The following is a 13,638-nucleotide window of genomic DNA, read 5'->3' as shown; positions in this document are numbered from 1 at the left end:
CCGATTTCTGTACCTCTACAAATCGGATGGTTGAAGTTCTGTACCTTTAACAAATCGAACGGTCCAATTTCTACTTTTTTAATTAAACGATTCCACATTTAAGAATAACATACTAACAGTCCACATTTTAAAAAAATACCATTACCACTCCAATATTAAAAACAAAAAGTTTTATTATAGATCTATTTTACATAATTTTAATGTATACAATAATAATACTCCTTTAACAAATTTAACTTAAAGTTAAATTTTGAATAAAAAAATTAAAAATAAAAGTACTTCTCAAGTTTAAACTCTTATAAAAATAAAAATATCCAACAATATACACAAATTTAAATTCAAATAAAATATATAAAAGTAATATTTCTTTTTCGTTAAATATATACAAAATTTACCCTATTATAGAATAATGTATAAAAATATTTTATTATTTAATTTTCAAACAACAATAGAACAGCTATCTAATAAAAAATGTATACTTTTATACCAAAACGAAAAGTAATAAAGCAATAAAACAGCTATCTAATAAAAAAGGTACGTAATTTACGCTAATAAAATGAATGGAGTATTATTTTAAAATTTATGTTAATTTATGTTATGTATATATTGTGCTGGTAGTAAATTTAATTTAATTTATTTCTAATATAGTATATACATAGATTTTATTCCATTTATATAATTTTTATTTAATTTATATATACATAACATAAATTATATTTTAATTTAATTTATATAAAAATATTTAAAATAGAGCGTATAATTAATTTTAATTTAAGACATTTGTATAATTTTAAATTTTATTTATTTAAAAATATTATTTATACATTAAAATTAATTATCAATATATTTATATATAAATATATGTATATATAATTTAATTTATTTTTAATATCTATTTATATTATAACATATATTTTATATTAATAATTAATTTTAATAATTAATTTTAGTGTACATGGAGCATTACTCAATATTATATGAGCGTAAATCACCCTAATAAAAGTGTACGTTTATACAAAAACAAAAAGTAATAGAAATATGGTGACTTAGGGATAGATTGTAATGACACATGAAGCAAATTGGAGGTTGACGTGTGGCGTGGAAGATGAATTGAAATTGATGGATCAATTCATGAATTCGCCTCAATCGCGCTAAACGACCATGGGACCTCCCATATAAACAATAAACGACATGCATTTTAGCCATTTCAATACGCAGGTATAGTGGTTTCTATTAAGGATATTAGAGTCAAGAACTTGAGAAAGAAAGTGGCGAACTTTGACCCTATATATCCTTAATAGTTTTACTTTCAAGTTCCAAATACCATGAAAGGAAAAAGATTTCACGCTGACCCCTCAAATTGTTGTGATTAGTGATTTGGCCCCCACCACAAAAGTCATTATTAGAGATTTCTCATAAATTATTTATAGGGTTTTATTGGATTTGCACTCTATAACAAAATTAGTAAATTATGAACAAAGTAATGAATATATTTAGATATTAGAAAGATAATTAGATAATGAATTAGGACTTTTAATCATTACTCAATTATTTAATTATATCATTTGGTGAATTAATATAATTTATTTTTAACTTTATAATGATCATTGATAGATCAACAACATTACATATTCAAGAAGAAATATGGAATTGTTAAAGAAAAATGCAAATAGTTATTGCTGCCTTTTTTGGTTCATACTATATTCATTACTTTGGATAAAATTTTTCGTATAATTAAATAAAAATCTTTTGACAAACAATTTTTTTTTTATAATTTTATAGTCAATTTCCTGATTGTAGGAGGTTCTTTTCTCATCCTAGAGCAAATATTTTCTTCCTTGGCAATGCAATAATAATAATTATCTGTTACCGGATGTAAGTTTTTTTATTATTTATTATTGTTGTATTTAAAATATTTTTTATATTAAATATAAATTCCTTCTTGAGAATTATTTAGCCTATTCATTTATTTTATGTTGTATATTGAGCAAAACAAACATTGTTGTTCTGTTATTAAATAAGACGTAAAATTGGCCCCAAAAAAATAAGACAAAAATAATTTCTTATAAGAAGTAAATACTAAATTAATATTTAAAAGATTTTAACGCTGACAAAATGACACCTAACTTTTGTTATTGACAAAATAATTTCTGAAAGATTTTAAATTTTAACAAGCGTGTCCTTGAGCTTGTCGGAACATATTTGCGACAAACACGATGCTGACGTGACTAATATATTTTGATGACCTGGCCAACCCCCAACCCAACACACTCCCCCTCCATCCCCAACGCACTATCTCCCATCCCCAATGCAGCTTCCATTCACAGACTGTCAAAATTTCTTAATTCCCAAATGAAATTAGTAGCGCAAGTTCCTTCTCACTCTTCCAGCAACACCAAGTTCTCTGGCCCATTGTCGTCTCCCGCATCGTCATCTTTCAGTAGACATTCGGTGAAGGTGAGGGACTAAGCGGCGAAGGTCGCACTGGTGGTGGATGAGCAGAAAAGACCACACCGAAGGGTTGAGGATAGCCGTTGAGTGGCTGGCAGTGAGAGTAACGCGAGGGGTTAAGGCAGACAGCGTAGATGGCAGAGGCACGCGCACAATTGAGGTGCTGGGGGGATGACATGATTGAGAAGCTAGGAGAAGAAGAATAGTCGTGAGCACTCCAATGGGTAACAAATCCGATTGCCTCTCTGGATAACGAACCCGCCATCGTTTTTGGAGAATTGACCCACCATCTTTGTCATCAGAAACGCCATCACTGTTGTTGGAGAAAGCAAGATAGTGAGACTGCAAGATCAAAGGAAAAACTGCGTTGAGGAGGGGGAAGAGTGAGAGCGCGAGATCAAGGGGTGGAAGCTGCGTTAAGAAGAGGGAAAAGTGCATTGGGGAGGAAAGGGGAAGAATTAGGATTAGGAGTTGAGGGAGTTGGCCAGGTCATCAAAACACATTGGCCACATTAGCATCGTGGTCGCCGGAAATGTACTCCGGCAAACTCGAGAGTATGCTTGTCAATTTTTAAAATCTTTTAGAGATCATTTTGTTAATAATAAAAGTCAGGTATCATTTTATTAACGTCAAAATTTTTTAAATACCAATTTAATATTTACCTCTTCTTATAAATTTCTTATAAAAAAAGTCGTAAAATAAAATTCTTATAAAATTGGCCCACATTTTAATACTTGAGGTGATTTTCCTTGCTTCTATAGAAGTGGCGGATCAGAAGGTAGAGAAAATAAAATGCAGAAGGAGCTTAATTAGAAATAAATTAATACCTCGTATTAGCACTACATAAACAATTAAATAATTTTTTAACTAAATTCAACTAAATTATTGTGTGTATATTTTTTTTCGTACTTACTTTTTTTTTTCCTTCTTCGATTCTTACATGTACTGTTGCTGTATTATTATTGCAAATAATATATAAATAGTTAGACTTTTACATATAAATTTAGATATAAATACGAAATTGATATCCGAAAGATTTTAGCGCTGACAAAATGGTACCTGACTTTTGTTATTGACAAAATAGTCCCTAAAAAATTTAAGAATTTGACAAGAGTATCCTCAAACTCGCCGAAGTAAATCTCCGGCAAACACAATGCTGACATGGTCACCGTATTTTGGTGACCTGGTAAACCATCCCCCAAACCTTAATCCCTCCCTCCCTAACGCAGACTCCCCCTCCATCTCCCTCTCCATCATAGCCCACCCCTTACCCAACGCGATCCCCTCCCCCTCCCTCCTCATCGCAGTCCCCTTTCTTTTCCCTCCCCATTGCAGCCCCTCAACGCACACTCTCCCTTCCCTTTCCCTCCCATCGTAGTCCCCTTCCCTCTCCCTCTCATCGTATATCATATTGTTAGGCAAAAAATTATTATCACTTAGTGTTAGACAAAATATTATTTTTATATAGAAAAATTATAATAATAAATAATTAGTTGTCTGGTAATATTCCTATATATAATATTTATATCTATTTTAGATTAAATTAGATCATTTGATAGTTAGTTATTTATTTGAATTTTGAAATTTACATTAAGCAAGAAGTGCGAGAAACAGCTACATGAAATTCAAATTCCCTGCAAGTGGTGTACAAAGAGTAACTGCCCATTGAGATTAGGCTGGTCTATAAATAGAGTTTTAGGAATACGTTGTAATCAGTTCAGTTCTTCTTGGAAAACACTTAGAAACCCAAAACGCTCTCAACCCCTTGGCATCACAGAGTAAAATTGGGAATCCTAAGTAATTCCTCTGAACTCAAACACTTGTACTTTGCTTTTCCCCAGTTTTTATTAATAAAATTCCTTTACTTTTACGTCTTTTTCTCTTTTACGTTCATGTTTCTTCTTTCATCTTCTTTTTAATTTCCTGTTTTTTTTTTTTTAATTTCTACATTTTACTTTGCCTCCGGCACCTTGTATATTTTTCTTTTTATCTTTAATTTTACTTTCGAAACTACAATTGAGACTTTGAGACACCCACAAAAGGAGTCGTTTCCGCTCCTTGAATTAAGATTGTGAAACAAAACTCGAAAATTGTTGATTTATTTGTTGTTAACAATGGAACAAAAATTTGAGTAAAACGAATTGGCACGCCCGGTGGGACCTTGTCAATAGATTGTAGTTTGTCAAAAGAAAAATCAAGAGTTTTGAATTTGCATGTGGTTGCGCAGTGGTAAATTCGTGCGTCCAGAGCCAAGGAAATCAGCGTCAGTTGACATGTCAAATACTTCCGCAGCATCTTCTTCTACTTCTAGTGATGAGATTAAAGGAAATGAATCCGGGAATTCTCCTGTGATCTCAAATGCAGAGCCTACCTTGATGTCAGTGAGGCATGATGGCGTTGGCCATGCCCATACAGGGTTAAATGCAACTCACATAAATACCATGGGGTGACCGCCATATGGCTTGCCACCGGGGTATGTCCCCTCCATGGTGACACAAGGATTGCCTGTGCCTCTCTACTCAACTTTTCAAAATCCTCTTTATCAAAATCCATATGGCATGTCAAATGTACCTGTTTCTGGGGTGTCAGGTTCACACGTATCACAACAAAATTTTTTACATGCTATTAATACAGGAAATAACAGTGCATCTAATTCTACTACGTCCACTGTCACTAGGGTAGAAAATTCCAGACCTGTATTTCCTGACATGTCAAGAGCAATGCCTGTTAATCAACCTAGTCAAACTGTGGGATCTTTAGCAAATATTAGGCAACAGATGGATGAAAGCCACCATGATCTAGTAAACATGTTAACTCATCAAATGGTGATAGTTTTAAATCCTCTTCTAGAAAACACAAACACTAGAATTGAACAATTAAATAGGCAAGTCAATAGGATTGCTACTGTGGTAAATTTAGAAGAAAATGATAACTTGGGTTTAAGATTTGATAATGTCAATTAGAACGGTGGAGCAATTCCTAATTATGATGTTCATATGCCTAGACATGGTCAAAATGCTGATGATATGTTAGAAAGACTTAGACAAAATAACTTAGGGGGGGCATTATAAACTAGCAAGAAATGTTGAACAAGTTTTAAACCGTTTAGGATTTAATGTTGGTTGCTTGAATAGGCCATATTTTGTGTCTGCTTTTCCTGAGTGTGTCCAACAAGCAGAGCTCCCAAGGGGTTGGAAAATTCCAAAATTCCTTACAAAATTTTCTGGAGAAGAAAATGAATCTACAGTAGAGCATATTGCTCGATATACTGTTGAAATTGGGGAAGCAGCTTCTAATGAATATCTCAAGATGAGATACTTTCCTTCTTCTTTAACAAAAAATGCATTTACATGGTTCTCTAACTTGAGACCAAATTCTATTCATTCTTGGGCGCAGTTAGAGAGAAATTTTCATGATCAGTTTTTTCGAGGTGAATTGAAAGTTAGTCTTATGGATTTATTCTCTGTCAAACGTGCAGAAGGAGAATCCATCGATACCTATTTGGCGCGGTTTAGAAACATGAGGAATAAATGTTTTACTCCGATTCCAGAATCTGAAGTTGTCAAAATGGCTACTAATGGGCTAGAATTTGGAGTTAGGAAGAAACTTGTCAATCAACATACTTTAGATCTTTCCCAATTAGCTGAGAGAGTAAGACAGATAGAAAAAATTAAGAAAGAAAAAGAAAATTTTAAAAGGGGTTCAAAAAAGGTTGCATATGTTGATTGTTTTTCCGATAGTAGTGATTCAGATGAGAAAGAGATTTATATTGCCGAATTACGTGGGGGTCCTCCTTATGTATGCAAATCTTTGAAGCCTGTTAAAGGAAAGGAAAAAGTTTCTTCTTATTCTAAAGTTGAAAATAAGACTTATTCTTTTGGTATTTCTAAGGCAGATCAAATATTTGAAGTTTTATTAAAAGATAAGCAGCTTATTTTACCTGAAGGAAAAAAGATGCCTACAACTGATGAAATAAAGAATAAGAAATTTTGTAAGTTTCATCAAGTATTTTCGCATACCACTAACAATTGCGTCCGTTTCATGGATTTGATACAAAAAGCAATTGAGGAAGGAAGACTGAAGTTTGAGGATAAAACTACTATGAAGGTGGACACTGAACCATTTGCTGCTGACTCAAATTATGTTGAGCCATTCGATTTGTCAATCAACATGGTAGAAGTTGATGCCACGATGGTTAGTGCTAAAAATGAAAATAAAGACCTGAGAGTCTTTGAACAAGATAAGAAGCCAGTTTATCCTCGTCCTGGTGAGGATTTGTTAGATTTTTTGTTGAGAATTAAAGAATCTGACAGCACCATTGCCATGTGCCCAAAGTGCAATGCTGTTTTTGACAAAGAAGCTGCAAAAGAGTTTGAAAAATACAAAGTTGAAGAGAAAGAAAAGGATGAGTTGAGAAAGAAGATTGCTGAAAAAGAAAATGAAACTAACGAGCTAAAGCAAAAGATAGCTGAGGGAAAACAAAAGTTGGGCGGTCAAACTCCTTTGAACAAGTGCGTCAACAACACTGGAGTACAACCTGTCAACCAGAAGATGAAGACTGTGGTCATGATTGATGGACGACCTGATGGATTTTCTCAAAAGACAAGAGTTTCTCCCACCAAAATCTCAAACAATAAATGGGTCCAGAATGTGAGAAATGTGCAGAATCAACCTACTGCTTTTGCAAGAGAAAAAAACAAATGGGCGAAGCCTAGACCTTTCAAGCCCAGGTACTATGAGTCTCAGTTATGGAACATGAATCATGCACAAGACGGAGGTAGTATATATATTCCAAAAAATGCGCCTATTCCCTCAAAGCCAATTTATTCTTGTTATAATCCTAACATGCGGCAGGTTCCTAATTATTCTCCTTGGCCAAATTGTCAAAACATTCCCAAATATTCTCCTTTTACAACTTTTGAGCAGAAAGAGAATATGCCTGAGTATGTTCCTTTGGATCCATACAAGGGACACGGAGTAGATTTTCCTCCTTTGCCAACCATGGCCAAGTCTGTAGAAACAGGCAATTCTTCTAATCACCCTAAATACAATAAAAATGTCAAGAAGAATCTTGCTGGGAAGAGGGTGATGGTTGAAAACAAGGGAGAAAAGGATGAAGATTTAATTACTGATAATTTTGACACTGGTTTTGATGACAGCTTAGAAGCAATATTTGGTGTTAAGCAACCTATAGCTGTGGTGTCAATACTGCCTGAGGAGTATAGTCAAGTCCAGGAAGTAGAGTCATTAAAAGATGATTGTTATGATGTCTTTCCTGGAAGCGAATGTTTATTGCTAGACGACAATATGTGTGGTGGAGGATTATTTGAGAAGCCTACTGAAAATGATAAGGAACACTTGCGTCCACTGCATATCAAGGCTCGTGTTAACGGAAGGATAGTCAATAAGATTTTGGTTGACGGGGGAGCTGCTGTTAATCTCATGCCTGAAAGAATGATGGGAAGGCTTGGAAAGACTGAAAAAGATCTAATTAAAAGTAGCATTGGGGTGACAGATTTTAACGGAAAGACTTCTTCTGTTAGAGGTGTGGTTCTGCTGTCAATTGAGGTTGGTTCTGTCAATAGGCCAACTCTATTTGTTGTGGTTCCTTCAAAGGCTGGTTTTAACTTACTTTTGGAACGTGACTGGATTCATGGAATGGGTGCTATTCCATCCACTTTACATAGAAAATTGATTTTCTGGAATGAATATGGAGGAGTGGAAGAAGTTCTTGCTGATAATAGTACCTGTTACTATGATGAGATGCATGTGGAATTCAGGATGTATAATCATGGAGTCAAGTCGCTGACGATTGACACCAATGCATTTAATCATGAAGATATTGAGATGTGTAAAATAGATATGAATGATTTTATTTTGCTTCCTAAGGCCGGGGCGGATACGGCCTCAGGAGAAACTTAGATGAGCTTGACGAGCCAACTGGCTCGGCTGTCAGTCTATATGGCAGACAGAGAAGGGTGCATTGACAGTGTACCTTATGATTGTATATATCACGGTGGTACTTTAGGTTTAAAAAAAATTAACACTGACACTATAAAAAAAGGTTGAGGTGCAGGATCCTTTGGAGGAAGTAGATATTGGTAACGGTGATTATCCTAGACCAACATATGTAAGCAAGATGCTGCCTGATGATTTCAAACAAGAAATGGTGGAAATTTTGAAGGAATATTGCGACTGTTTTGCATGGAATTATGCAGAGATGCCAAGCTTGAATCGTGAATTAGTAGAACATCAATTGCCATTGAAAGCCAATGTCAAGCCTGTCAAGCAGCCACCAAGGAGATTTGCTCCTGAAGTCGTGCAGAAGATTAAAGAAGAGATTGAAATACTTCTTAAGGCTAAGTTTATAAGGACAGCAAGGTATGTCAACTGGATTTCTAATGTTGTTCCTGTCATGAAAAAGAATGGAAAATTATGGGTTTGCATTGATTTTAGAGATTTAAATTCTGCAACACCAAAAGATGAATATCTAATGCCTATAGCTGATATGTTGATAGATTCTAATGCTGGTCATGAAATGTTAAGTTTTATGGATGGATATTCAGGTTATAATCAAATATACATAGCTGAAGAAGATGTGTCAAAAATAGCATTTAGGTGTTCAGGTGCTTTAGGAACTTTTGAATGGGTTGTAATGCCATTTGGACTAAAAAATGCTAGTGCAACTTATCAAAGAGCGATGAATAAAATTTTTCATGACTTTATTGAAAATTTTATGGAAATTTATGTTGACGATGTGGTTATCAAATCAAATGCTAAAAAAGAGCATTTAGAAAATTAAAAAAAAAAGCATTTGAAAGAATGAGAAAGCATAAATTGAAAATGAATCCCTTAAAATATGCTTTTGGTTTGAGTGCAGGAAATTTTCTTGGTTTCTTGGTGCAGAAAAAAGAGATTGAAATGAAAAAAAAAATAATCTCTCATTAACATTTGGGTATGTACTTCATAAATACAAAAGCCTAATTGACATAGAAATTCTGTTGAGTCTATTAGCGCTTGGAGTTAAGATTATTAGAATGTTAGTGTGGAGATTTTATAGGATTAGAAATTTTATCAAATTTAATTGACATCTAGAATTTAACATATGAAAGAAACGACTTCACGAAGTTAAGATTATGTTATTTCTGAAGTTAGGAAAATTGTGTCAATTAAAACAATGAAAGTGTGTGTTAAAAAACTCTTAATTGAAATATTAAAGGTCAAAGCAAATGTCAATTGATACACATTTAATGTGCCAAAATTAGAACAGATATCATTTGACACACTTAAAAATTTCATACAAAAGAATAGACTCCGTTGACAGTTCAAGTATTAATGTAAAAATTTTATAGACTTAGAAATTCTGTTAAGTCTATTACTAGTAGGCATTTAATGTGTCAAGCGGATGTGTCTAAAATGTCAATTGACTTTCAATATCAAAAATAAGAAAAATGTCAATAAACAACTAAGTTTTCTCACTTTCAATCATTGCATATCTTCAAGTGAGAAATCTTGGGGGCATCTTGTTAGGCAAAAAATTATTATCACTTAGTGTTAGACAAAATATTATTTTTATATAGAAAATTTATAATAATAAATAATTAGTTGTCTGGTAATATTCCTATATATAATATTTATATCTATTTTAGATTAAATTAGATCATTTGATAGTTAGTTATTTATTTGAATTTTGAAATTTACATCAAGCAAGAAGTGCGGAAAACAGCTACATGAAATTCAAATTCCATGCAAGTGGTGTACAAAGAGTAACTGCCCATTGAGATTAGGCTGGTCTATAAATAGAGTTTTAGGAATACGTTGTAATCAGTTCAGTTCTTCTTGGAAAACACTTAGAAACCCAAAACGCTCTCAGCCCCTTGGCATCACAGAGTAAAATTGGGAATCCTAAGTAATTCCTCTGAACTCAAACACTTGTACTTTGCTTTTTCCCAGTTTTTATTAATAAAATTCCTTTACTTTTACGTCTTTTTCTCTTTTACGTTCATGTTTCTTCTTTCATCTTCTTTTTAATTTCCTGTTTGTTTTAATTTCTGCATTTTACTTTGCCTCCGGCACCTTGTATGTTTTTCTTTTTATCTTTAATTTTACTTTCGAAACTACAATTGAGACTTTGAGACACCCACAAAAGGAGTCGTTTCTGCTCCTTGAATTAAGATTGTGAAACAAAACTCGAAAATTGTTGATTTATTTGTTGTTAACAATGGAACAAAAATTTGAGTAAAACACATATAAAGGCACAGATAGAAGCACGCACAACAGAACATAATATCACAATTCAAATTACAATCTACCAATACCATTTATGTTTCTTTCGAAATGTATTACACTATTCCATCAATTACATTAAAAAAAAGAAGAAAAAGAAAAAATTCAATTACAAACCCCCCCCCCCCAAATTTCTTTCTCTTTGATCATACATCCAGATTCTCTATTTGAATGCTGCGCTTGAGGGGTACATACACTCTGCACCAACATAGTAGATGAACGAATTCACAATCCCACCAAATTCATAATGACCAGCACACCTACAATAACAACAAAAAACAGCAGAGGAAGAGAAGGATATCAATTGCTATAATAAGCAAAACCAAGAAAATCACAAAGACAAAGTTATAGATGAACATCAAAAGCGTGACCTAGATATAAGTGATGAACAAACACTTGAAAATTTTGGGGATTGCAAAGGCGGTGGAGGAAAAGAAAACAGCTTTGTTGGTGTAGAGGGAAGTGACAGTGAAGACGAGGGCGGTGGTGGAGAGGAGAGAGAAGGCGAAGAGGAAGAGAAGGTAACAAAACTGGATTGTGAGGAGAAGAGTCTATTCATGGTTAGCTTGGGAAGAGTCCTAATAAAGGTTCTGAAACTGAGCAAGGAGTGGGTGTGTGAAGAGTGAGTGTGCGAGGATTGTGAATGAGAGAGGAAAAATTAGGGTTAGGGTTATGAGGTAGAACGTCTTTGGTGATCTCTTTGGAATTGAGATTGATTCTCTCAAGATTTCTGGGATGTTTAGGAATTGCAACTCCTCTGATGCTAGATCCATTATTCCTTCTTCTTCTTCTTTTTCTCAGATTCTCGTTTTGGTTTGTGATTGCTTTGAAGGGATGGAATTTTGAGGTATCAGATTTTTGTTCTTCTTCGTTGTAGAAATGAGATGAGATGAGATGATATGAAAGGGAGGGAGAAGGAAGGGGGCTGCAATGGGGAGGGAAAGAGAACGGGAGAGTGTGCGTTGGGGGCTGCAATGGGGAGGGAGAGGAAAGAGGGCTACGATGGGAGGGGGGATTAGGGTTTGGGGGGTGATTTGTCAGGTCATCAAAATACAGTGGTTATGTCAGTAATGTGCTTGCCAGAGATTTGCTCCGGTGAGCTCGGAGACACGCTTGTCAAATTTTAAAATCTTTTAGCGACTATTTTGTCAATAACGAAAGTTAGGTACCATTTTGTCAGCACTAAAATCTTTCGGGTACTGATTTGGTATTTATCTCTATAAATTTAATATCATTCAACTAGTTTAATGATAAAAAAAATATATCATTTAATTAAAAATAATACAGTTAAAAAATTTTTGTATTCCAATTAAGAAAGTTTAGTATTAAAATTAAAAAAAATTATGTCACGGTTAAAAAATTTTGGTATTATTTTTCTGATAAATTATGTACAATTTAAAATTTCAGTGTCAAAATTAAAAACTTCTTATATAACAGTTAAAAAATTTTGATACTATTTTCTCATAAATTTTACACAATTCAAAACTCTTCTTCTTTTACATTCTCATAATTCTTGTTTTACCCTTGTAACAAGAATTTATGTTACGATAAAGAAATTTCGATGTTAGATTTCTTGTGTCATAGTTAAAAAGTTTCAATGTTATTTTTCTGATAAATTTTACATAATTCAAAACTCTCCATCCGCCTTTTCTTCTTCTTCTTCTTCTTCTTTTTTATCATCATCATTATCTTCATCTTTTTTTTCTTATTTTACTTTCTCATAATTTTTTTGTTTCATCTTTTTAAAAAAAAAACCCGAAAAAATAAATAAAAAAAAGTTACAATTACTACTTAGAAGAGAAGATGAAAGGTACCAGACATTTGAAGAAGGAAAAAGAAAAAGTGGAGAGTGAGACATAGAAAACTTGAGAGAGAACTGAAAAGGAAAGAGTTTTCTAAACTTGATTAACTATTCAAATGATACACACGCTAATTGCAATTAGATTACTATCCTGATATTTATAGAGAATTGGAGTGGCAGCAGTCATAACCAACTCTAACAACCCATAACTAATTCTATAAATTTGAACTACACTAACTTGCTTGTAACTAAATTTTCTCACAACTTTTACTCTCAACTTGTGCTATCATGCACCCTACTTCTGAATCTTTTAATATCTCTATTATGCACCCAGCTGTTTTATTCTCCTTGCTAAGTACTCCTTCTCCATTGCTGGCAGCACTGCACACATCCTTGCCATCTTTGACTGTAAGAACAATTATGAAATAAAGAAACGTTGCAAAAGAAAGAACTTTGGTCAAGGCATCAGCTATCTGTACATAGTCATGTACATGACTGACCCAAACAACTCCTTTGTCAACATAGTCCCTTACAAAAATGTAAGTAAGTTTCTAAGTGTTTCGACTTTAAATGAAGAATGGGATTGGCAGCTAGCAAAACCGCACTAAGATTATCACAATAAATTAAGGGAGACTCTGGAATTTTAAACTTCAGCTCGCACAATAGATTTTTGACCCAAATTAGCTCAGCAATAAGATCAGCTATGGCCCTATACTCAACCTTACTGTTGGATTTAGCAACAACACTTTGTTTTTTTGGAGAACCAAGATACCAAATTTTGGCCTAAAACTACACAAAAACTACCAATAGACTTTCTATCATCAGGATCACCTCCCTCATCATATCACTAGAAGTCTTGACATTGATTGAATTGCTCTTGCGCAGATGCAACCCATAGCCAGACATTCCACTAATGTACCGTAAAATTTGCTTCACTAGCTGCCAATGTGTGGTCAAGGGAGGTTGCATGAACTATGAGACTTTGCTTACACATTAAGAGATCTCAGGCCTTGTGATGGTCAAGTATTGGAGACTACCAACCATAAAGTGATACAATTTAGGATCTGCAAAAGAACTACCACCACACGCTGTGAATTTTG

General features: G+C 33.6%; 1 pseudogene; it reads right to left on the bottom strand.

Moving 5' to 3' along the window:
• Positions 1–10,997: 10,997 nt before the first annotated feature.
• On the bottom strand, positions 10,998–11,510 carry LOC130934781 (uncharacterized; annotated as a pseudogene).
• Between the last annotated feature and the right edge of the window lie 2,128 nt (positions 11,511–13,638).

The sequence above is a fragment of the Arachis stenosperma genome, chromosome 6, assembly GCF_014773155.1.
Source record: "Arachis stenosperma cultivar V10309 chromosome 6, arast.V10309.gnm1.PFL2, whole genome shotgun sequence".
In the NCBI taxonomy this organism is placed as follows: domain Eukaryota; kingdom Viridiplantae; phylum Streptophyta; class Magnoliopsida; order Fabales; family Fabaceae; genus Arachis; species Arachis stenosperma.
The sequence above is the reverse complement of the archived record's forward strand: the minus strand, read 5'-3'. Positions and strand labels throughout refer to the sequence as shown.